Source organism: Polyodon spathula, chromosome 6 (assembly GCF_017654505.1).
Source record: "Polyodon spathula isolate WHYD16114869_AA chromosome 6, ASM1765450v1, whole genome shotgun sequence".
NCBI lineage: Eukaryota > Metazoa > Chordata > Actinopteri > Acipenseriformes > Polyodontidae > Polyodon > Polyodon spathula.
In genome coordinates this window covers 76030149-76055853 of record NC_054539.1, presented here as the reverse complement: position 1 = coordinate 76055853, position 25705 = coordinate 76030149, and the positions used below count along the sequence as shown (strand labels likewise).

At 44.5% G+C, this 25705-nt stretch overlaps 1 protein-coding gene across 2 annotated transcripts in view; it reads right to left on the bottom strand.

Moving 5' to 3' along the window:
• LOC121317643 (T-lymphoma invasion and metastasis-inducing protein 2-like) overlaps nt 1–19649 on the bottom strand; it is a 113312-nt gene extending 93663 nt beyond the window's left edge. For both annotated transcript variants that reach the window (XM_041253792.1, XM_041253793.1), the window contains exon 1: nt 19446–19649. The gene's annotated coding sequence lies outside the window, so the exon portion shown is untranslated. The remainder of the gene's footprint in view (nt 1–19445) is intronic.
• Between the last annotated feature and the right edge of the window lie 6056 nt (nt 19650–25705).

The following is a 25705-nucleotide window of genomic DNA, read 5'->3' as shown; positions in this document are numbered from 1 at the left end:
CAGCTCCCAACACTCTCCTGACTGTGGGTTTCATCCACAATACTGGATACAGAATGATTGTAACAGTGGATAGAACCACACAGCTCCCAGCACTCTCCTGACTGTGGGTTTCATCCACAATACTGGATACAGAATGATTGTAACAGTGGATAGAACCACACAGCTCCCAACACTCTCCTGACTGTGGGTTTCATCCACAATACTGGATACAGAATGATTGTAACAGTGGATAGAACCACACAGCTCCCAACACTCTCCTGACTGTGGGTTTCATCCACAATACTGGATACAGAATGATTGTAACAGTGGATAGAACCACACAGCTCCCAGCACTCTCCTGACTGTGGGTTTCATCCACAATACTGGATACAGAATGATTGTAACAGTGGATAGGACCACACAGCTCCCAGCACTCTCCTGACTGTGGGTTTCATCCACAATACTGGATACAGAATGATTGTAACAGTGGATAGAACCACACAGCTCCCAGCACTCTCCTGACTGTGGGTTTCATCCACAATACTGGATACAGAATGATTGTAACAGTGGATAGAACCACACAGCTCCCAGCACTCTCCTGACTGTGGGTTTCATCCACAATACTGGATACAGAATGATTGTAACAGTGGATAGAACCACACAGCTCCCAGCACTCTCCTGACTGTGGGTTTCATCCACAATACTGGATACAGAATGATTGTAACAGTGGATAGAACCACACAGCTCCCAGCACTCTCCTGACTGTGGGTTTCATCCACAATACTGGATACAGAATGATTGTAACAGTGGATAGAACCACACAGCTCCCAGCACTCTCCTGACTGTGGGTTTCATCCACAATACTGGATACAGAATGATTGTAACAGTGGATAGAACCACACAGCTCCCAGCACTCTCCTGACTGTGGGTTTCATCCACAATACTGGATACAGAATGATTGTAACAGTGGATAGGACCACACAGCTCCCAGCACTCTCCTGACTGTGGGTTTCATCCACAATACTGGATACAGAATGATTGTAACAGTGGATAGAACCACACAGCTCCCAGCACTCTCCTGACTGTGGGTTTCATCCACAATACTGGATACAGAATGATTGTAACAGTGGATAGAACCACACAGCTCCCAGCACTCTCCTGACTGTGGGTTTCATCCACAATACTGGATACAGAATGATTGTAACAGTGGATAGGACCACACAGCTCCCAGCACTCTCCTGACTGTGGGTTTCATCCACAATACTGGATACAGAATGATTGTAACAGTGGATAGAACCACACAGCTCCCAGCACTCTCCTGACTGTGGGTTTCATCCACAATACTGGATACAGAATGATTGTAACAGTGGATAGAACCACACAGCTCCCAGCACTCTCCTGACTGTGGGTTTCATCCACAATACTGGATACAGAATGATTGTAACAGTGGATAGAACCACACAGCTCCCAGCACTCTCCTGACTGTGGGTTTCATCCACAATACTGGATACAGAATGATTGTAACAGTGGATAGAACCACACAGCTCCCAGCACTCTCCTGACTGTGGGTTTCATCCACAATACTGGATACAGAATGATTGTAACAGTGGATAGAACCACACAGCTCCCAGCACTCTCCTGACTGTGGGTTTCATCCACAATACTGGATACAGAATGATTGTAACAGTGGATAGAACCACACAGCTCCCAGCACTCTCCTGACTGTGGGTTTCATCCACAATACTGGATACAGAATGATTGTAACAGTGGATAGAACCACACAGCTCCCAGCACTCTCCTGACTGTGGGTTTCATCCACAATACTGGATACAGAATGACTGTAACAATGGATAGAACCACACAGCTCCCAGCACTCTCCTGACTACTGTGGGTTTCATCCACAATACTGGATACAGAATGATTGTAACTGGATATACACACACAGCTCACAGCACTCTCCTGACTGCAGGTTTCATCCATAATACTGGATACAGAATGATTGTAACAATGGATAGAACCACACAGCTCCCAGCACTCTCCTGACTGTGGGTTTCATCCACACACAGAATGATTGTAACACCACACACACACTCTCCTGACTACAGGTTTCACACAGAATGATTGTAACACCACACACACACACACACACACACACACACACACACACACGATTGATTGATTTATTATATATAAAATAAATAAATCTGTGTGTCTATATAAAATTGTTCACAGTGAAAATGATAGATTTTATTGAGTCTGTTTTCAAGTATGAATACATATGAAACACATCAGTAAGCCCTAGAAGTGCACAGTTTGTTTGTTTTTTAGTAATTATACAATAAACAGGTTTGGAAAAGAGAACATTGTTTCGCTCTGTGTTTTTATTAAGCTGTACAGAACAAGTGGAAAACAAATGCTAAGCAAAACGGAACTTTCAAACGCCCCTCACACTATTTCAAGTTCAGAAAAACTTACCTAAAGGGGTGAACTGTACAGTACATTTCTGCAGAGTTACAGCAACACATAGCTTTTATGCACGGCACATGAAATAAAGCATCAAAGCTCTGATGTGACACAGTATAGGGGATCTGGTGCATTGTATTCAATGACTGATCGTGGAACGCAAACCTGTTGTATTCCTCATTAGAATAGTCCATATTCCAAGCAGATGGAGGAGCTCGCTGGGGTCAGGAGGGCTCTGCCTAGCCCCTTTATCACATGACAAGGACTGCTTCATGCTTGAATTCCTTTATCCCTGGGAGAAAGGGCTGTGGGGTTTTCTCTCTGTGGAAAACTAAGAAACCCTAAAGAAGCACCGTTCCCATTTTTTACAGATCGTGAAGGACTATAGAGGCTGGATAGTGATTACGCTAGAGGGAGGGGGGGGGGGGGGGGGGGGGGTAGGGTTAGTTTAATAAACAATTAGAGGCCCCTCTAATTCTCTGTTCTGATCTTTCTGTTAAATTAATTTTGAGAAGTGCACTGCAAGGGAGCTTATGCTGGTATCTCGCTGCAGCCTATGTTTTTTCAGAATAATACCAGCCAGCAAAAAACATGTCTTTCTGAATGTAGAAAAAAAAAAAAAATTAAGCCCTGTTCGCGATACAATTTTCCCAGGAGATTTCTGCTATGGGAAGCAGGCCCGCTCACTGATATGATCTTCCCAGGAGATTTCTGCTATGGGAAGCAGGCCCGCTCACTGATACAGGATTTCTGCTCAAAGGTTTCGGATGCGGCTAGCCAGAGGAAACAGAGCAAACAGAGCACAAGGAAGAAGGGTTTCTGGAGCGGAAAAGAAACGCGAGAATAAAAGAAATACGTCAAATACAAAGCTGTATAGAAATAGGCATGTCAGTTTACATTGGCCCCCTGCAAACATGAACTTGGACTTTTGCACTTGAACATTATTAAAAGCTCCACTGTCAAGCTAGCGGTCAAATTTCTTACTGTAGTTTAGCCTCCACCTTATCAGAAAGCACACTGTTCCTAAGAGTTAGCCCAGCATATAGAGTTACATTCCCCAAAGCACCATCAGTTTCTGATTTTTAAAAGCTGATGGTCAGGAATCTGTTGATTTGTCCCCATCCATGATAATATTTTCTCTGTTAGCGTATTGTAAAAAAGAAGAAACCTCCCTATTTCTAACATGCTGGCAAACGTTAGAGCAAAACACTGCAAAAGTACAGTGCCCTGTTTCTTTGCTAACCAGCAGGGAATCTTGTCCCACACCACAAAGTATGAACATACGGTTGCAAATTAGTAGCAAAGTCTCCAGTTTTACAGTTACCGAGGAAGCACAGCATTTAGTGACTCAAGTCTTCCTCTACAGCACGGGATTCAGTGACTCAAGTCTTCCTCTTTGTGCCTGACTAAACCCAATTTACTGTCCTCCCACATGTTCCTTTTTAGAAGAACCCATCTGGTTCTCCCACAAAGAGACTCGACTTGAATCAGCAAAGGCTCACTGGCAGCCGACAGTTACCCCACAGAGACCCTCGGAGTAATGCAAATCAAGACTGCAAAAAAATCAATAAAAATCAATGGATTAGTGATGGTTCACTAATCTGAGGGGATACAGGAGCTATGCCTGTTGCAATTACAGCAGTGTGGATTTGTCAGGAGACAAACACATGAGAGATAGGAACTGCAGCAGAGATTTCCCTTTGTTAGTTTTTTTTCTTTTTTACACAGTTGTTTAGTTCGAGTTTGGCAGGCAAGTCATTACCAAAGTGCAGGGTGATGGAGTGCTCCTGAACCAATCCACATCGCAACAGCGCTCATTAGAACTGGCGGGTCCAACAACAGAACAGTTTTTTTATACATTTTTTATTGAGCAGTTAAAGATATGCATTTAACGTTCATCCACGTCTTTATAATCCAAACTTACTGCGCCTTCAAAAACAAACTCCAACAGATAGAATGAACAGAAGCGTTGAACATCAACATTCGCAAATAGCTGATGTATGGAAGAATCCGCATGCTGAAAACCATGAAGTACCAATGGGAATCACTAGAAATTAGGAATTTACTTAAATCGCGGTAGATTTACGTATTTTGCACGAGTAGGTTTTGGAATAAAATTAGGATTTTGTGGACTTTTCGCAGACCTGTTTAAAACATTAAATCAACCCAACTAGACAATATTTCAGAGCACTATAAAAGCCTAAAATAGTGGTACTTGCTTCCTTACTAAAACAGAGTGCTGGCATTTGTTAAAAGATAAGCATGCAACATCCCCAAACAATTGCTGCCAACATTCTCTGTCTGGTGTGGACTTGCCCATACATTGAGACTGCACGTCTGCATCCACTGAATTGGTTGGAAGTGTAAGGCAGAGTTTTGCCAAGTTATACAGATGTGGAAATCGACTAGAAACAGCCCCAAAGTTCAGTTACCCAAGGGCATCTGGCATACTTTAATAAAGGCAATATATGCAGCACGTTCGTTCTCGTGTTATTTGTCCAATCCAAGTAGAGTCAAAACAAAGAAAATGTGCCTATTCAGGTGTACAATTCTAACTGCGTTTAAAAAGTAAGCAGCAGGTTGAAGAGAGGGGGCTGTGATGGACCTGTAATACTGATTTAACTTGGATACAACCGACAGGAAACTTCTGGGAAGAAGGAAGGAAGATGGGTAGTTTGCGTAGCTTGCGTTGTGCGGTAGATCACTTAAATGAGGTTTCTTTTTTTGTATGGTATGCATTGGCCCCTAAAAAAGTTGGATTTCGCAGAATCTGGATTTAGGTAAACCCCGAACTATAATGCCAAATTCATGCCAATAGAATCAATGTTCTTTATTACAGGAAGTACCGGCAAAAAACAAACCATGCAAATCTTTAAACACATAACCACAGACTAGAAGCAAACATTCATACATAAAGCAGTCATACAGTATGGGAGTAAAAACCACCTTTTTTGAATTACCTGAACAGAAAGCAGGGGTTGCCAAGGAACATATTTGCACAGTGCAATGTGTTTAAAAGGTACAGCAAGCTCCTGAACAGCACCCTTCCTTTCACTGCAGCTTTTTATACCAAAACACTTTCTCCATGACCTGCAAACATGTGCTGTTGTAGCAGTGACACAGACAGCATGTCTAAACCCCTTGCATTGTATATTTTAGGACAGTTAGTTCATCATATTATAGGGCTTCAGTTTGTCATACTGCAGCATTCCTTTTATATAAATTATATGTGTGTGTGTGTGTGTGTGTGTGTGTGTGTGTGTGTGTGTGTGTGTGTGTGTGTGTGTGTGTGTGCGCGTGCACGTGCATGGTTTCATGAAAAAGTAAAGACAGTCTAAACCAATACCGATCTTTATCTTAACCCTGTTAGCTGAGCTTAGCCAGTGCTGTTGTGTGTATGTACGAATGTATGCAGGGAGTAGCTGTGCGAATGTATGCAGGGAGTAGCTGTGCGAATGTATGCAGGGAGTAGCTGTGCGAATGTATGCAGGGAGTAGCTGTTCCTACATGCAGACATACTTCTCAAAACTGGTCACAAAAATGGCTATAAAATCTGACTTTCTGGCTTTCCCTTGCTTAGAATCAATGAATGCCAAGAGCTGAACAATAAAAAACGCAAAAGAGAAAACGTCATCAGCTTCCGAGTTCAATAACGGTACTCAAAGAATAATGGAGAGAAAAAAAAGGCAATAATTACTTGGAAAAACATACTACAAATAACTAGAAGACTTGCCAGCTAAAAATGAAACTTATTATTTGAAATCGGCTGTGTATATCAGATAAAGGCTCTTATTTTTTGTATGGCTTCACAATTGAAATGTACTTAAAAACTGACCATGATGTGAATGTTCATCCATCCCCACCAGCAAAATTAGTTACTTTTTATAGTCACTGGTTGTTGAATTCTCTGCAGTTCAAATTATATTATTTAACAAAATGACATTCCTGGTTCTTAGTTTATGAGATTGCCATACACATGAGTTGTGACATGTGGACGAGTTGCAATAAAGATAATCCACCAGATACTGTACAGTGAGACAACACCAGCGAGACACCCCCCCCCCCCCCCCCCCCCCCCCCCCCCGTCCAATATATACTGACGTAATAGGGTCATTGATAACTGGCCCTGTGTAAAGACCCTGTCAAATATACTGCATTATATTTATTGTAAAAACAGACTTTGATAAAACATTGCCCTTTGAACACTGATGAAACTATACAGAAAGATTACCCTAAACTTGTACTGTAAAGAGACGTCTGCTTTTACCAGCCAGTAAAATCACAAACAAGAACTAAAGGGCAGCCAACTGTGTTAAGAAAAGTAAAGCATCTAGTTGATTTCAGCCTGGGTTTCACTATGCAGTGTATGGGCATGGGTGTGGGCCTGGGAATGGGTCGCTGGTCTGCCTTACTGACTGTATAGGCACAGTACAGTGCCCGGGAATGGGTCGCTGGTCTACCTTACCTACTGTATGGGCACAGTACAGTGCCCGGGAATGGGTGGCTGGTCTACCTTACTGACTGTATAGGCACAGTACAGTGCCCGGGAATGGGTCGCTGGTCTACCTTACTACTGTATGGGCACAGTACAGTGCCCGGGAATGGGTCGCTGGTCTACCTTACTGACTGTATAGGCACAGTACAGTGCCCGGGAATGGGTCGCTGGTCTACCTTACTGACTGTATGGGCACAGTACAGTGCCCGAGAATGGGTCGCTGGTCTACCTTACTGACTGTATGGGCACAGTACAGTGCCCGGGAATGGGTCGCTGGTCTACCTTACCTACTGTATGGGCACAATACAGTGCCTGGGAATGGGTGGCTGGTCTACCTTACTGACTGTATGGGCACAGTACAGTGCCCGGGAATGGGTGGCTGGTCTACCTTACTGACTGTATGGGCACAGTACAGTGCCTGGGAATGGGTCGCTGGCCTGCCTTACTGACTGTATGGGCACAGTACAGTGCCCGGGAATGGGTGGCTGGTCTACCTTACTGACTGTATGGGCACAGTACAGTGTCCAGGAATGGGTCGCTGGTCTGCCTTACTGACTGTATGGGCACAGTACAGTGTCCAGGAATGGGTCGCTGGTCTGCCTTACTGACTGTATGGGCACAGTACAGTGCCAGGGAATGGGTGGCTGGTCTGCCTTACTGACTGGTAGCCGTCTGCTATTCTGAGGAAGAATGGCCTTTCCTACACCTGCGTACCGATCTCCGCTTCTTATCTCGTATTATTAGGTTACTGTCCATTATTGTAATTCACTGTATGCTGCCATAAAAATGTAACGTCTGTCACGTTGAATTTGTCATTTCAAATGACTGGGTATTAGGAGAGATGTGCTGTAGTCCCTGCACTACATATTACTGTAACCAAGTGCTGGTTAGCAGGCAGATCACAGGATGCCAATATCTGACAGATGCAGAGGATTGTGAACAAGTTCAGTAGAAAGCGGGCCCTTCACCACTATGCACCTCCTCTGTGGAGCTCAGAAACAAAGCCTCTTCAGACTGTTACTCACTGTGGATCGAGGTTTTACTATCAGCAGTTATACAGGGATCTGGTAATAGTGCTTCATTAGCACAGCTGGCATTGTCTGAATGTATCACTTGTTCCAGCTGCGTGTTCACTAGCAATGTATGCTGGCTTGAGGGGGATTCCCACTGCAATCACACCTTATTGAACCCTTGGCAAACACACTGGAACTTGCACCCATTTCAATTAAGCGGCCACAGAGACGGGCACATCAATCACAATTACTGTCACTGTAAACATACTGCCTACCCAGTGGAGCTTCCGAAGCAATGTGCCGCGTCTGTACGTCTCATTAGCACACTTTCACAATGTTTACAGAGGGTCTTTACATAACAGGTAAAGAATCAGTGCTTGTGTGTGTATCTGATGGGATGCCAGTGCTCATATGTGTGTGTGTGTATCTGATGGGAGGTCAGTGCTCGTGTGTGTGTGTGTGTGTATCTGATGGGAGGTCAGTGCTCATGTGTGTATCTGATGGGATGTCAGTGCTGATGTGTGTGTGTATCTGATGGGAGGTCAGTGCTCATGTGTGTGTGTGTATCTGATGGGAGGTCAGTGCTCGTGTGTGTGTGTGTATCTGATGGGAGGTCAGTGCTCGTGTGTGTGTGTATCTGATGGGAGGTCAGTGCTCATGTGTGTATCTGATGGGATGTCAGTGCTCGTGTGTGTGTGTGTATCTGATGGGAGGTCAGTGCTCATGTGTGTGTGTGTGTGTATCTGATGGGAGGTCAGTGCTCATGTGTGTATCTGATGGGATGTCAGTGCTTGTGTGTGTGTGTATCTGATGGGAGGTCAGTGCTCATGTGTGTGTGTATTTGATGGGGGTCAGTGAGGTCAGTGTGTGTGTGTGTATCTGATGGTGTGTCAGTGCTCATGTGTGTGTATCTGATGGGAGGTCAGTGCTCGTGTGTGTGTGTGTGTATCTGATGGGAGGTCAGTGCTCGTGTGTGTGTGTATCTGATGGGAGGTCAGTGCTCGTGTGTGTGTGTGTGTATCTGATGGGAGGTCAGTGCTCATGTGTGTGTGTGTGTATCTGATGGGAGGTCAGTGCTGTGTGTGTGTGTGTGTATCTGATGGGAGGTCAGTGCTGATGTGTGTGTGTATCTGATGGGAGGTCAGTGCTCATGTGTGTGTGTATCTGATGGGAGGTCAGTGCTCATGTGTGTGTGTGTGTATCTGATGGGAGGTCAGTGCTCGTGTGTGTGTGTGTATCTGATGGGAGGTCAGTGCTCATGTGTGTGTGTGTGTATCTGATGGGAGGTCAGTGCTCGTGTGTGTGTGTATATCTGATGGGAGGTCAGTGCTGTGTGTGTGTGTATCTGATGGGAGGTCAGTGCTCGTGTGTGTGTGTGTGTGTATCTGATGGGAGGTCAGTGCTCATGTGTGTGTGTGTGTATCTGATGGGAGGTCAGTGCTCATGTGTGTGTGTGTATCTGATGGGAGGTCAGTGTGTGTGTGTGTGTGTATCTGATGGGAGGTCAGTGCTCGTGTGTGTGTGTGTGTATCTGATGGGATGTCAGTGCTCATGTGTGTGTGTGTATCTGATGGGAGGTCAGTGCTCGTGTGTGTGTGTATCTGGTGGGAGGTCAGTGCTCATGTGTGTGTGTGTGTATCTGATGGGAGGTCAGTGCTCATGTGTGTGTGTGTGTATCTGATGGGAGGTCAGTGCTCGTGTGTGTGTGTGTGTATCTGATGGGAGGTCAGTGCTCATGTGTGTGTGTATCTGATGGGAGGTCAGTGCTCGTGTGTGTGTGTGTGTGTGTTGATGGGAGGTCAGTGCTGTGTGTGTGTAGTGCTGGTGGGAGGTCACCCTCCAGTGTGTGTATCTCGTGGGAGGTCATTGCTCACACACAGTGCTCGTGTGTGTGTGTATCTGATGGAGGTCAGTGCTCTCGCTTGTGTGTGTGTGTGTGTGTTCACATGGGAGGTCAGTGCTCGTGGTGTGTGGGTGTACTCTGAGTCCTGGAGTTCAGTGCTCTTCCTGGTGTGTGTGTGTGTATCTGATGGGAGGTCAGTGCTCATGTGTGTGTGTGTATCTGATGGGAGGTCAGTGTGTGTGTGTGTGTATCTGATGGGAGGTCAGTGCTCGTGTGTGTGTGTGTGTATCTGATGGGAGGTCAGTGCTCGTGTGTGTGTGTGTGTGTATCTGATGGGAGGTCAGTGCTCATGTGTGTATCTGATGGGATGTCAGTGCTGATGTGTGTGTGTATCTGATGGGAGGTCAGTGCTCATGTGTGTGTGTGTATCTGATGGGAGGTCAGTGCTCATGTGTGTGTGTGTGTGTGTGTGTGTATCTGATGGGAGGTCAGTGCTCATGTGTGTGTGTATCTGATGGGAGGTCAGTGCTCTGTGTGTGTGTGTGTATCTGATGGGAGGTCAGTGCTCAGTGTGTGTGTGTGTGTGTATCTGATGGGAGGTCAGTGCTCGTGTGTGTGTGTATCTGATGGGAGGTCAGTGCTTGTGTGTGTGTGTATCTGGTGGGAGGTCAGTGCTTGTGTGTGTGTGTATCTGATGGGAGGTCAGTGCTCATGTGTGTGTGTGTGTATCTGATGGGAGGTCAGTGCTCGTGTGTGTGTGTGTGTATCTGATGGGATGTCAGTGCTGATGTGCTGTGTATGTCCATGACTGATTTGGTGTTATCTGGTGGGATCATGCTCATGTGTGTGTGGTTTACTGATGGGAGGTCAGTGTCGTCTGATGGGAGGTCAGTGCTCGTGTGTGTGTGTATATCTGATGTCAGTGCTCATGTGTGTGTGTATATCTGATGGGAGGTCAGTGTGTGTGTGTGTGTATCTGATGGGATGTCAGTGCTCGTGTGTGTGTGTGTGTGTATCTGATGGGAGGTCAGTGCTCATGTGTGTGTGTATCTGGTGGGAGGTCAGTGCTCATGTGTGTGTGTGTATCTGATGGGAGGTCAGTGCTCGTGTGTGTGTGTGTGTATCTGATGGGAGGTCAGTGCTCGTGTGTGTGTGTGTATCTGATGGGAGGTCAGTGCTCGTGTGTGTGTGTGTATCTGATGGGAGGTCAGTGCTCGTGTGTGTGTGTATCTGATGGGAGGTCAGTGCTCGTGTGTGTGTGTGTGTGTGTGTATCTGATGGGAGGTCAGTGTGTGTGTGTGTATCTGATGGGATGTCAGTGCTGATGTGTGTGTGTATCTGATGGGAGGTCAGTGCTCGTGTGTGTGTGTATCTGATGGGAGGCCAGTGCTCGAGTCTGTGTGTGTGTATCTGATGGGAGGTCACATGTGAGTGCATTGTCAGTGGTGTGTGTCAGTGTGTGTAGTATGTGTACCCTCAGTGCTGGTGTGTGTGTGTGTGCTCGTGTGTGTGTTGTATCTGATCAGGAGCTCGTGTGTGTGTTACACATGGGTCAGACAGTGTGTGTGTGTGTGATGGTATCTGATGGGAGGTCAGTGCTCGTGTGTGTGTATCTGCTGGGAGGTCAGTGCTCGTGTGTGTGTGTATCTGATGGGAGGTCAGTGCTCGTGTGTGTGTGTGTGTGTATCTGATGGGAGGTCAGTGCTTCGTGTGTGTGTGTATCTGGTGGGAGGTCAGTGCTGCGTCACTCGTGTGTGTGTAGTCACATAGACTACCCTCACGTCACGTACACAATCTGATACTGAGGTCTGGTCAGTGCTGTATCTGATGGGAGGTGTGTGTGTGTATCTGATGGGAGGTCAGTGCTGTGTGTGTGTATCTGTGTGTGTGTGTGTGTGTATCTGATGGGAGGTCAGTGCTCGTGTGTGTGTGTGTATCTGATGGGATGTCAGTGCTCATGTGTGTGTGTGTATCTGATGGGATGTCAGTGCTCGTGTGCGTATCTGATGGGAGGTCAGTGCTTGTGTGTGTTTGTATATCTGATGAGAGGTCAGTGCTCATGTGTAGCTGTTAGTTTTAGGACTAGCCCAGGACAAAGCTTTAAAAACATTATTCACTGGGGTCTGTGACCTGATATGGCAGGTCTGACAAGAAATTATTAAATGCTTACAGACTCTCTGAACACACAGATGTGCTGCTAAACTGGACAGAAACGTCATGCTATTCTCTCACACCCACTCCATGGAAACACTCCACGGATTTCTGGTATCACTTCTGTACATGTGGCAGCACTGAATGTAGAATGCGTTTCTTTTTTTCATCTCATGAGGCTTAATAAAAGGTAATTGCTGAGTGAACACTTAACTTGCAAGATTAGATTTATCCCATAGGTACTGCATTTCAAAAGAGTTGCTTCAAAGACAATTGGATTTTACAGCAAATTTTAATCAAACATCAATCTGAGGTTGTAAATCTCCTATTATTTATTGAATGGGTTCAGTGGACAGGCTTGTGGTATTCAGAGAGATTCATTAGATAATGTATAATGCAATCACACCATGACCTACACATATGCTTGACATCGCTTTCAGTGTAATTTCTAATGACCTTAGTCTGGAGGTCACTAATGAATAGATTTTACTATTCGGACCACTTGTCAATCCTTTACAAACCTACGATATGAATGTTATGTTTGTTAATAAGCCCCCCCCCCCAAAAAAAAAAGAAAAAAGAGAAAATAAAAAATGAATACATTTTTTAAAAAAGGCAACAAATGATCTTTTTTCTCTTCTAAAACCTGCTAAGGAAATTAAAGGTAATGCAAGAATGCCTTCTTATTTCAACCCTATTTTTAAGCATGTTGCAATAGGTTACCAACTACTTCTTTGTATATTTTAAACAGAATCTGAGCCCAACGGTTTTTTTAGCAGCTTATTTTTCCAATGACAGGGTGCCACTGCAGAGAGGAAGCCACTTCTCTCATTAGTCTGGAAACGGTCAAAAGGGAAGCCTTCTTTCTGGAGCCTAACTGACCTCGCCTACTTTTTATATAACAAACTCATGATGCAACCCAACCTCTGCTTATAGAAACTACATTCTGTATCCAATTCAGCTCAATATAACATGAAAACTAAAAACATACTGCTTCCCTCAATTGAGAATACAGAACACACATCCATAAACTTACCACATAAAAACAAAGACAAAATAAAACCATTCAGAGTACCGAGTCAACAAAAGAGGAAGAGACCTTTGTCATAAACTACTGAAGGCAAATACTGCAGGAGCTGTGAATCCAATCACACAAACATGTACTCGGCCAGAAACAAGTACAGGAAAACAGTGCCAAGTACTAAATCATGACGTTTTGGGAAGCGTGGAGCAGGTACATCACAGCAAACACATTCCAGAATCACCAACAGCAATGCTGCTTCAACAAAGCGACAATAAAAAAAACATTATTACCTGCGCCTGATCAGTCACAAGCACAGTCCATATATGGTGAAAAATGTGCCGGGGCAGACCAGGAAACATTTGGGTTGTTAACACTCTGTCTGTTGTTAATATTTCAGAATGAACGATCATTCAAAGAAGCTCTTGAAATGATCTCTCAGTTATGCGTGCGTTTCTCCTGGTATCGTACAGGGATGACAGCTCTGTCATGCGTGCGTTTCTCCTGGTATCGTACAGGGATGACAGCTCTGTTATGCGTGCGTTTCTCCTGGTATCGTACAGGGATGACAGCTCTGTTATGCGTGCGTTTCTCCTGGTATCGTACAGGGATGACTCTCCTCTCCTGTCTGCTGCTTACTCCTCTGCTCCCAGGGGCTGAACCTCACTTGCATGCCTCCAGCACATTCTAGTAAATGATTGGACACACTGCATAGAGTTGCACGATTTCTATAAAATGTCTTCAACGAAAAAGATATTTCTGAAGAAAACAAAAAAAAAAAAAAAAAAAAAAAAAAAAAAAAATCGCACACAAGGAGGGACATTTCATGTGCGTGTTATTTTAACATTTATGTTTTTATTTAGTTTGATGAATTTAGCATTTATTGTTTTTCAGGTAAACATTTAAATATTTAGGAACATTTGTTGTATAATAACTAGAGAAAATAATCAATTTTGAATGTGTGCAATTTTTTCTGTTTCAATAAATAATATCTTCAAATGCCTGTTTTGAGACCATGAAATAAGCTATTTTACAGCCCCCAAGGGGCTTCTGTAACTGTGCCATGCCTTTCCTCAGGCTATTCACAGTAAATTTGATGTGAGACCCTTTCCACCCACTGACAAAGGCCGCACGTTGCCATGTGAATCTCTGTGCTTGCAGGATTACTGCATGGAGAGGGGCTTTGTTTAAGATGTGTGTCCTGAAGGGGTAAAACCTGGGCAGACAGCACGAGGAGGAAGGTCAAAAGCAAATGTAAAGCAGCTCTTATAAATATAATGAAGAAAGAACACATGCCTCAATAATGGAAAGCCTAGCTGTGGAGTATTTATTAGTGAAACATGAATGTCAAGTGATACTGGACAACGAAAAATAATAAAACAGAACACCCAATAAGTACAATCTCCCTAGATCTTCTCCTCTAGATACTGTACACCCAGCTGAACATTAAAAAAACTAAGCTCTCTCAAACCAGAAGTCTCACCAAATATATGGATGCCACAAAAAAAAAAGGTAAATCACGCTTCAATTACTTCATTAAACCAGTAACCCATTTAAAAAAAAAAGTCATTGTCAACCTGGTGCTGGCACAGCTGAAGATGTGAAAGACAAGCTGAGATAACAGGGTTTTCTTTCCACACGAGACTCCTCATTAAATACCAAATGGTATCCCTGGGCTTCCTGCAGCACAAGGGGCTGTGTGCTCTGCTCACCGGGGGCTGTGTGCTCTGCTCACCGGGGGCTGTGTGCTCTGCTCACCGGGGGCTGTGTGCTCTGCTCACCGGGGGCTGTGTGCTCTGCTCACCGGGGGCTGCGTGCTCTGCTCACCACGGCACTCCAGGGGGCCTAACAGGCTTGTTTACCTTTTGAAACTGCTCATATCTGCGCTCTCCCTCCCTAGATTCAGAAATACAAGCAACTGGTCAAACTAAAAGGTTTGTCAGGAGCTATCATTGTTATGAAGAAGTAGGCTAATCAGATTGGAGTTTGTAAAATTATTATATATATATATATATATACACACATACAGGAACCTAAACATTCAACATGTGATAATTCTAACTAATAATATCATTAATAAAATAATCTGAATAGTGCAACTAAATTACATTGTCTTGGAAACTTTGCTGTTGGAACGAAATATTTATCAGATTTGCTGTATCCCTGGACAATCAGCTGCACTCAGAGCCGGCACTAGGAATTAATGGAGCAAGACTATGATGTAACCCCCCCCCCACCCCCCACCACACACACACAAAAACAAAAAAAACACAACAAAAAAAAACGAAAAGTCCGACAAATACTTAGGGCCAGTTCCCCAGACAGTCTTGAAGGTTGACAGAACAATCTTAAACACAGGCTGATTATTATGCAATACAATTAGACATGTGTGGAGTACAGGTCTTGTGCTGAACCAAGCTGAACAATACAGTCACATGCGCGCTTAAGTGGTAGCTGACAACTTAAACATTCAGGGAATAGTTGACCTTAAGCCTTATTATTCTAATAGGCATGAAGCAGAGCCTCCTAAAACCACTAACCCCCTGTGGTTTTTCCAAATGAACCTGGAGGCAGAAACCATAGATTGAATACATATTGTGCATGAGACGGTCATAGGCAGGGTTAGAAACTAGCCTTGCAGCCAGTCCTGGATATACAGTGTCAATTTAAGCAAAACTTGCTCTCATTTGATCAAATTTATCACAGTTGTAATTATCTTAAATATACTGGTTAGTGTCTAACCTGCTAATAGTTACATTACAAAACAAGTTTACAAACAAGAGGCGGCCATTCGGTCCATCTAGCTCGTTAGTAGCTTATTGATCCCAGTTTCTTGAAGGATCCCCGGGTGTCAGCTTCAAAACATTACTGGGCTGAGCCGAGTGGGGGATGGAGGGGTGATGCTGGGACGCCAGAATCACTGTTGAGCCCTCTTGAGGTGTCGTGGGCTATTCAACGAAACACTGAGGACGGAAGGTGCCCACTTGAAGACCCCAGAGATGTACCCTACTTAGCTCAATCCAGACGGTTGTCATGCTGATGTGCTGGGGAGACTGCACTGGGTTGATCCCCGGAGCCAGCATCGTAGCCGTTGTGTGTGCTGATGCACTGGGGAGGCAAAATAAGCTGATCCCTGGAGCCAACATTACACTTCAGCAACCAACACCAGGCAGAAGGATATCTATATCATCAGATGGAAAACAATGCAAATGGATATAGATGCAGATGGATCACATTAGTTTACTGCAAAGCTAAGTCTTAGTTCGTGCTTATCTTGGCAAGAGCCGAGTTCAAATCAGCATGAAGTTCAACATCTACTCTCATGTAATGGAAAACTGGAGAGTTACTTTGAGAGTCTCACGATTCTCTGTGTAAAAAAGTGCCTCCTGTTTTCTGTTATGAATGCCTGTTGGTCCTTGTTTCTTTTTTCAGGCTGAAAAAGTCCCTTGGGTCGACACTGTCAATGCCTTTTAGGAATTTGAATGCTTGAATCAGGTCACTGTGTAGTCTTCTTTGTTCAAGACTGAATAGACTCAATTCTTTTAGCCTGTCCGCATATGACATGCCTTTTAAACCAGGAATAATTCTGGTCGCTCTTCTTTGCACTCTTTCTAGCGCAGCAATATCCTTTTTGTAGTGAGGTGACCTGAACTGAACACAGTATTCAAGATGAGGTCTTACTAATGCATTGTACAGTTTTAACATTACTTCCCTTGATTTAAATTCAACACTTTTCACAATATATCCAAGCATCGTCTTTTTTATTGCTTCCCCACATTTCTGAGTCAACATAAACTCCTAGGTCTTGTTCATAGATTCCTTCTTCAATCAGTACCTTACACTTTTCTCTCTTAAATGTAATTTGCCATGTGTCTGCCCAGTTCTTAATGTTGTCTAGTAACCTTTGCTGTTGCTTCAGTGTTTGCCACTCCTATTTTTTTGTAGTCTGCAAATTTAACAAGTTTGCTTGCTATACCAAAATCTAAGTCATTGCTGTAGATTAGGAAGAGCAGATGACCTAATACTGATCCTTGTGGTTCTCCACTGGTTACCTCGCTCCATTTTGAGGTTTCTCCTCCAATCATTGGTATACCACCTACAGTTAACTTACTGTAGGTGATATACCAATAAAAGCACACGTTTGAAATTCTGCATACATACACACACGCACGGATGCACACACACGCACACACACTTGGTCTGGTCTAGGACTGCATCCCAATAATTTAAAATGGGAACAGAACACCCAAAACGTGTCCTCTAATACATGGACTGGGAGCCTGCAGCCCAGCCACCAGTATCAGCATGGGATTTTACAGGATTAACAGCTGCCTTTTTAGAGGCTTTTTGTCTCACCTGACCGCTCTAAATAAGATAAAAAATAAGTGTATGATATTAATTTCACACTCTAGTTTGTTAAACTTCACTTATGTCCTACCTGTTATTATTATTAATTGTATTACTGTCTTATTGTGACAAAACTGGGTTCTGTGTGATTAAATGCATTCAGGTGAAAAATAAGTACACCAGTTGACCTACTAGCCACAGCTCTACTCTTTAGTTTCAAAGAATAAAAAGCAAAATGAATATGAAAAGAGGCCACTAATGTTATCTGGTTTATGCTCCTTTCTTTATGTGGTAGACTAGTTTTAAATTTTACAAAACTGAAACTTAAAAGCCTTCTATCCGCTTTGCAACAAATCAGCCTCCCTGCAATAGATATACCTTAGGCTAATGAAAGGATGCGCTGTATGTAAACATGGAGTTGCAAACAGATTGTTGGTAACAATTAGTAGTCTTGCAAAGTAAATTACAGCTGTTTTTATGCAATGATGAGGCAATCTTACTCATAATCAGAGTGATGTGTTCTGATCTGCTGCCATAACTGCTCTCTGCAGAAATGCTACTTGGCAGGCAATGCTCTTGGTGGACATGGCTCTTTGCAAGGAGTAGCCAATGCTAAATATAATTATGAGCCCCCTATTCAGACTATTCTGCACAGCTGTGCTAGCAGTTCCATTAAACACTCAAATAAATCTGGAACCATGGTTCAAGCCATTCTGGTTTGGTTTGGTGTACCGGAGTCATTGTAGAATAGGTAAGAACCATTCTAGAACAGGCTAAATTCTTATTTACATGTAACGTATAAATACAAATCTTACAAGGTTAGGCATTTATAACTTGTTTTCCTAAAGAAATACCAGTTTAGTTCATAAAACTACTGCTTATCAGTGCCTCTAAACAACCTAGCAAAACGGAGTAACCTAGAAGCACTACCTTTCAGGGGCGCTGGAGCTAGGGGTGCTGCGGTACCCCTGGCTTTGCATGGCTTGCATCATATATAGGAGTTACAGTTTTGTTCAATGGCTTTCAGCACCCTCCACTAAAAAAATTGTTCCAGTGCCACTGACACCATTACAAATATAATTTACCCCTCCCCCCCTCCCCACTCCTTTAGGGTTGTAAGCGTGTCCAGTTTGCTTCAGATGCATTGTGTTGTGCTTTTATAAAGCAGCCCATGGGGGAAGGTTTTTTAAAGGGCTTTGTGACAGCTCGGTACTTCCTGGCTGTATGCAGGACTGTATAGGCTGTGTGCTCAGACAATGCCTGCACATCGCTATGCAGTACTGCTGCCTCGCAGGAGGGGTTCCATACCTCCTCAATCATGCCTGTTTTATGAATAGTCCTTCAAACAAACATGACTACATTGGTGCACGTTTCTGTAATCCAACTGCAAATGCATTACAATGATATAAAATAACAAATATATAATCAGTTACGGATTGTCATAAAACTGAAAGAACGGAAGAAAGCAAAGTCACTACCTTGTGCCAAGTTTTTATAGTTACACTTTACCCTTAAGATTTCATTCAGGCGCAGTTTATATCATGTGAATCTGGTCACGTTAGGAGACTGTACGGGTGTGCTTAAGAAGCATCTATCCATTTTAAACACGTTAAAACAATTACAGCGTCTATTCAAGGTTTTGCTTCCAGACGAGACTGAATAATTGAGGGTAGTATTGAAATGCTAATGACATTGTATAGGGAGCTGCCGTACCAGCTGTAATCCACTAACAATTACAAAACAAAAAAAACACCCACAAGCACCTTCCTAATAATGTACTATAGCCAAGACTAGATGAATATTGCATAACCATACACACATACATTGAACACCTTTTGAAAGTTGTGAGACTTACTTTATTACTACTTGTAAAAGTATCGGTTCCGTACACAAACCTGTGAATAACGTCCGTATAGTGCCAACATTGTTTCTGTGACAAGATTGTTACACAGCGAAAAAACTAGTCAATGATTTATATAAATATGCAGTGAATGCATACTTACAAGACTATCGGCTCTAATACTAATAATAATAATAATAATAATAATAATAATAATAATAATAATAATAATAATAATAACAACATTAATAATAGAGCTTTCTTTCATTTATAAAGTTAGCACGAAAACTTACCAGATGCTAAAACAAAAGGACACCGTCAGCATTCAACACTAAATATGATGTAGACCTTGTCGTAGTAAAGTAAGACCCTTCTGTCTGCCGCTGTTCCGGAGCTTTCTAGTTTTTAGTTTTCCTTTAGAAAATACATAAAGTAACCTTCAAAACTAAAGCAGTTTTCTATTGTTCCGTGCGCTTTTCAGTAAGGGTTGAAATTGACACAACGCAGCCTACCACCCTACACATAATCTATCCATTTCAGAGGATGAAACATTAGAACAAGCCCCGCCTATATTACCATTATGGACAAGAAAACCCACCTACCACCTTTGCTGCAGTGTGCCTAATTTAAATATAGACCAGAGAGGACCAATGAAGCACGACGTTAGGCGGGGCCATTCCTTAAGAGAGCACCTTGTTTTCTATTGCCTGCACGGCAGGGCTTGCTTTAGTACGGGGCTGGGCTGCTTGTAGAATTGATTTGGGTTTGACAAACAGTTTATTGTACAGCTCATATTTTTTGCTGTTGTTTTTCTGGAATAATTTTGCAAATCGTGCAATGCAATCCTTTTTTATTGCTGAACATTAAATGAGGCAGTTTTACTTAGTATGCTCTCCTAACATCCCTGTTATCAAGAAGAAGAAGAAGAAGAAGAAGAAGAAGGACTATTTTTTGTGAACAAGACAGTGCACCGGTGGAATAATACAAGCGGAACGTTGTGTCAGATTGATTGTTTTTTAAACAGAAATTAAAATTGATGTGTAATGTATCGTTGGTGTGTCCACAGTTTAAAACACGGCGGCACTGGGTCAACTGCATCGAACTAAAAGGAGCGTACTAATGGGGGGGTGATCCAGTGGTTAGTATGGAGGACGCTGCTAAACTCGTACACAAAGTTAACACCAATTGCAACTAACTAAGCAGCTCAAGATAGTCCCCAGCTGCGTATTAAAATGGGTCTCAGTTGCAACGAGCGCAAAGTAACAGCTGTGGCCCCAGAAACACATTCTTATAAAACGTTGCAACAAAACCAGGTTCATCCTTATTCAATGTATTCATCTAACGTAAGCCTAGTTTATAAATACTACTACTACTGCTACTACTACTACTACTACTACTAATAATAATATTAATAATAATTATAATTCCACTACGACTTCCCAGTGTCTTTACTTTCAACCTCTTCCCCACATTGTTTTCATTAGCTGGTGTACTTGGACGCCTCTCAGGGAAGGCAGTTTTAAATCCAAAAGTATTCTGTGCAGTTGTGTTTAGAAAACTATGCCCCATTCACTTACATAGCTGGTCTTCCGGGCAATATGACTGGCATTTAATCTAACCACTGAAAACGGGTAAACGTTGGATGGAAGGAGGAGGGAGTTTCAGAGGAGGGAGTTTCACAGTAGGGAGAATGGAGGAGGGAGCTTCAGAGGAGGGAGGAGGGAGGACTGAGGAGGGAGTTTCAGAGTAGGGAGAATGGAGGAGGGAGCTTCAGAGGAGGGAAGACGGCAGAGGGAGCACATAATGATTCCTTTTTGCCTGATGTATGAAGATGCCCTAATATGGACACCGTATTACGACAAGCTAGTCCCCAACTAGGCCCTGTCCACACTATGCCTTTAAACCATATTAATTGCCTTTAAAGAGGCTTAAAAGTGCTAAATAAAGTTAGCGCCCACACTACACAACGTTTAATACCGTACTCAAGAGCCAGACTTGAGCCCACCTCAGGGAGCAGTCTCGAGTCTCGTTCTAAATTAGATCACATCAGGTGGTGCGGTTTGTCACAAGTGTGGACACTGTAACATTGAACTACATTTTCTGTGTATCATTGATGTTTGCAGAAAAAAAGATACAAGAAATAACATGAGCTGGATTAATTAGAACGGTGGTTTTGAGTATGGTTTCCGAGTTCAGTTGTGCAGTGTGGACAGGGCCTTTGTTCCTTTTTCGTTGCTATTGGTATTAAATTAATATCCTGAGACAGTACTGTTTTACCTAGTCCGCAGTTTAGGGCCTGTTCACACTGCATAACTGATCTCGAGAACCATACCACCATTCTAATTAATCCAGCTCATGTTAGTTCTATAAATTATATATTTCCATTGGGGTATGTAAACTTTTGACTACTTTGACTAAAATATATATATATATATATATATATATATATATATATATATATATATATATATATATATATATATATATATATATATAATAAAACCAAAGAAGGGAATTGTGTTTTGCAAAAAATAAATAAATAAAAAATAAAATAACTGCTGAAAATTACATGAACTGCAGGTCACCATCCTGAGTTGGAAACAGGAGCACATGTTTGTTAGTCTCCAACAGGATGCACTTCAGCTATATGAAAAGGTGTACATTGATTACACCAATTTAAGAATACAGACAGCAAAGATAAACTCGTATCTCATCATAGGAAATATGCAAAAAACAACTGAATGCTCTCTGGGAATGATAATATGTAATGATCAATGAAGCTAAACTAGCTCTTTAACCAGCATTAAGTTTTGTCAACCAGCTCATAGCCAGCTAAAAATCAGCACAGTACCACCTCTGACCAGGACAGCGCAGTGCCAGCCATCGCTGGAGCACTGCCACCTCTGACCAGGACATTGCAGTGCTGGCCATCGCTGGAGCACTGCCACCTCTGACCAGGACAGCGCAGTGCTGGTCATCGCTGGAGCACTGCCACCTCTGACCAGGACATTGCAGTGCTGGCCATCGCTGGAGCACTGCCACCTCTGACCAGGACAGCGCAGTGCTGGTCATTGCTGGAGCACTGCCACCTCTGACCAGGACATTGCGGTACTGGCCATCACTGGAGCACCGTCACCCCTGACCAGGACAGTGCGGTGCTGGCCATCGCTGGAGCACCGCCACCTCTGACCAGGACAGCGCGGTGCTGGCCATCGCTGGAGCACTGCCACCTCTGACCAGGACAGCGCAGTGCTGGTCATCGCTGGAGCACTGCCACCTCTGACCAGGACAGCGCAGTGCTGGTCATCGCTGGAGCACTGCCACCTCTGACCAGGACAGCGCAGTGCTGGTCATCGCTGGAGCACTGCCACCTCTGACCAGGACAGCGCAGTGCTGGTCATCGTTGGAGCACTGCCACCTCTGACCAGGACAGCGAAGTGCTGGTCATCGCTGGAGCACTGCCACCTCTGACCAGGACAGCGCAGTGCTGGTCATCGCTGGAGCACTGCCACCTCTGACCAGGACAGCGCAGTGCTGGTCATCGCTGGAGCACTGCCACCTCTGACCAGGACAGCGCAGTGCTGGTCATCGCTGGAGCACTGCCACCTCTGACCAGGACAGCGCAGTGCTGGTCATCGCTGGAGCACTGCCACCTCTGACCAGGACATTGCAGTGCTGGCCATCGCTGGAGCACTGCCACCTCTGACCAGGACAGCGCAGTGCTGGTCATCGCTGGAGCACTGCCACCTCTGACCAGGACAGCGCAGTGCTGGTCATCGCTGGAGCACTGCCACCTCTGACCAGGACAGCGCAGTGCTGGTCATCGCTGGAGCACTGCCACCTCTGACCAGGACAGCGCAGTGCTGGTCATCGCTGGAGCACTGCCACCTCTGACCAGGACATTGCGGTACTGGCCATCACTGGAGCACCGCCACCTCTGACCAGGACAGCGCGGTGCTGGCCATCGCTGGAGCACCGCCACCCCTGACCAGGACAGTGCGGTGCTGGCCATCGCTGGAGCACCGCCACCTCTGACCAGGACAGCGCGGTGCTGGCCATCGCTGGAGCACCGCCACCTCTGACCAGGACAGCGCAGTGCTGGCCATCGCTGGAGCACCGCCACCTCTGACCAGGACAGCGCGGTGCTGGCCATCGCTGGAGCACCGGCAACTCTGACCAGGACAGCGCGGTGCTGGTCATCGCTGGAGCACCGCCACCTCTGACCAGGACATTGCAGTGCTGGTCATCGCTGGAGCACCGACAACTCTGACAAGGACAGCACACTGCTGGTCATCGCTGGAGTTTCCCACTAGGTGAAGCCCTGTTTGCACTCATCTCAGTCCAGTAGGTGTTTTGTATAATCAGATAAAAGCTGCGCTCTGAATTACTGTATCATTGTTCAATGGTCTACTTGGGAAGTGCATTGTAATGCTGAGGGAACACAAAGACACCTTTCTTAGGAACGCTGGATTGAAACCTGGTTCCAGGAGACCTAGTCTGAGGCAACTTTGCTTTATCAAACCCCAAGTCTCCCCTGGTGTGTGCCACTAAGTGGCTCTGTATTCCCTCAGCTTTAGAGGGAGGTACTGTAGACCGTGAGGAAGACGATGGTGTGATTGGAAACCTGTGTCATAACAGGGCAGCTGAGTCCACTGCTGTTAGGCTAATACAAGTCTACCAAAGTATTTTTTGCATGGTTATTTTGCAGTTTTTCCTTTCTTTTCCCATGGTTTACCCAGGTTTGCTATGTTTTTTTTTTATATGCGTTCCCATCCCTCTCTGGGTTTTACAGTGCTTATCCATGCATTACACTTTAGTATGCTTTTACTGGGAAGCTTTTACAAGGGTAGCTCAAGTGTCTTTAGAGTTCTTACTTGTGGCGGAGTAATCTCTAGGCCTCAACTGTCATGTTTGCAAATTAATGTTAAGTAAATAACCTGCAAAGATTGATCAAGATCTAAAATGTCTGATGGTTGCAGATAACCCATATCTAATTAGAAGAAATATACAGAAAACAATGAAATGCTCTCTGGGAGTGAAGAAGCAGTTAATATGTAAAGATCTTGCAGACAAGATGTTACTTTAGGAAGACAAGTAAGGATGGTCCACTAGTCAGTACTGGAGTTGTGGCGAGAGGATGCTGTGATTGGATGAGCTCACCTGGACCTGAGCTGGGTACAGGTGAGAACCAAAGTAAACGGCAGGTAAACTGCTGTTATATTCAGCTTACTGTTAAGTGAGCTATTGTAATGTGCAGTCAACTCTGCTCTAGCGTGTTTGCACTGACAATATCAATGAAAGCTGCTTACGATATTTTATGTTTGTGCTGCGTTTTCCTCCAGCTAGCCGGGGACATGGTTCAAATCAGGACAGGAGCCCCAGAGTTTTAACTTCTGGCAAACAGCCAATGACAGGCAGGGTGTCTATTCGTCTGCTGCTAACTTCTCCAAGAGCATGCACACTTTGAGAGTGTTAGTCTGTCTGCCTATCAAACGTATGGCTGTAGGTAATGCTGATTGGCTCTTACATGTTACTGATCAGCTTGATCAGCTTTGTGTTTCTTACAGCCGTGGCAGGGGACGCACAGTACGTCATACTTGTCGTTAAGGTTACTGCTGTGTCTTTGGTTTATATTCATTAAAATAACATGAAAATATTAATAAGTGTCACATTGTACATTTAATACTTGCTTAACACTTTATAACTATTCTGTGGTAGCAGGATGCGAGCCCTATAAGAGTGTTTCTGTATTTCAGCTCCGCTCTTCTGAATGACTGTGCAGGCAGGCAGTGAACATGTCCAGAAGGACAGAGCGTTTCAACCCTAGGGTGTGTGATGTAAGAGACCAAATGGGAACCTTCTCCGATGTGTAAAGAGATTAAGTCCTGATATAATATAATGTATCATTAACAGGAACCTGCTTTACGCTGTGCGCTCATGTAAAAGAAGGGAAGCTGTTGCAGTTATTCATCCACTGACCTCGCTGTCCTAACTAGCTCCCTAGCCAGCCTGCTATCTTCCAGGACCCCGTTCTTAAGCGTCAGCCTGATATCTTCCAGGACCCCGTTCTCAAGCGTCAGCCTGCTATCTTCCAGGACCCCGTTCTCAAGCGTCAGCCTGACCCCGTTCTCAAGCGTCAGCCTGCTATCTTCCAGGACCCCGTTCTCAAGCGTCAGCCTGCTATCTTCCAGGACCCCGTTCTCAAGCGTCAGCCTGCTATCTTCCAGGACCCCGTTCTCAAGCGTCAGCCTATCTTGACCCCGTTCTCAAGCGTCAGCCTGCTATCTTCCAGGACCCCGTTCTCCACCCCGTTCTCAGCGTCAGCCTGCTATCTTCCAGGACCCCGTTCTCAAGCGTCAGCCTGCTATCTTCCAGGACCCCGTTCTCAAGCGTCAGCCTGCTATCTTCCAGGACCCCGTTCTCAAGCGTCAGCCTGACCCCGTTCTCAAGCGTCAGCCTTCCAGGACCCCGTTCTCAAGCGTCAGCCTGCTATCTTCCAGGACCCCGTTCTCAAGCGTCAGCCTGCTATCTTCCAGGACCCCGTTCTCAAGCG